This window comes from Solanum tuberosum, unplaced genomic scaffold (assembly GCF_000226075.1).
Source record: "Solanum tuberosum cultivar DM 1-3 516 R44 unplaced genomic scaffold, SolTub_3.0 scf00033, whole genome shotgun sequence".
Classification (NCBI taxonomy): domain Eukaryota; kingdom Viridiplantae; phylum Streptophyta; class Magnoliopsida; order Solanales; family Solanaceae; genus Solanum; species Solanum tuberosum.
In genome coordinates this window covers 1,307,642-1,308,224 of record NW_006238959.1, presented here as the reverse complement: position 1 = coordinate 1,308,224, position 583 = coordinate 1,307,642, and positions in this window count along the sequence as shown.

Sequence of the window (583 nt, the reverse complement as noted above, 5' to 3'; positions counted from 1 at the left end):
CGATCTTCAGTTCAACAGCATCAGTGGTGAGTCCTCATTCTTCGAGGACTAGTGACATGTTTATCTTTATCGCTTTTAGTCTTTAGTTTCAGTTTTGCTAGATCTAGTTGGGGCATGTCCCAACATTTCTAGTCAGTTTAGAGGCTTATTTCAGACATAGTTAGATTCATCTTAGTATCTTGAATCTGATATTTCTTTTGTATTAAACTCCCCGATTTGATATATTCAGCTATAGTATATGGGTATTCCCCATCTTTTCAGATTTATTTATGATTTAGCTTCCGCATCAGTTTATTATCTTTAGTATGCTCATGATTATGCCAGCAGGGTTAGCTTGGGATCAGTTGTGGTCCTAGGTCCCGTGTCCGCGTCTTGGGGGTAGCTTGGGGCGTGACACAGAAGGTCACCTCTATGTTGCTCGGTGAAGCACTATCTTCGTTCGGTATCAGGGATGGCATCATCAGAGAGAAGATTCATGCATCGCGGGAAAGGAATTCATGCATTGCAAGATAAGATTCATGCATTGCAAGACAAGATTCATGCATCGCGAGGAAAAGATTCATGCATTGCAAGAGAAAGATTC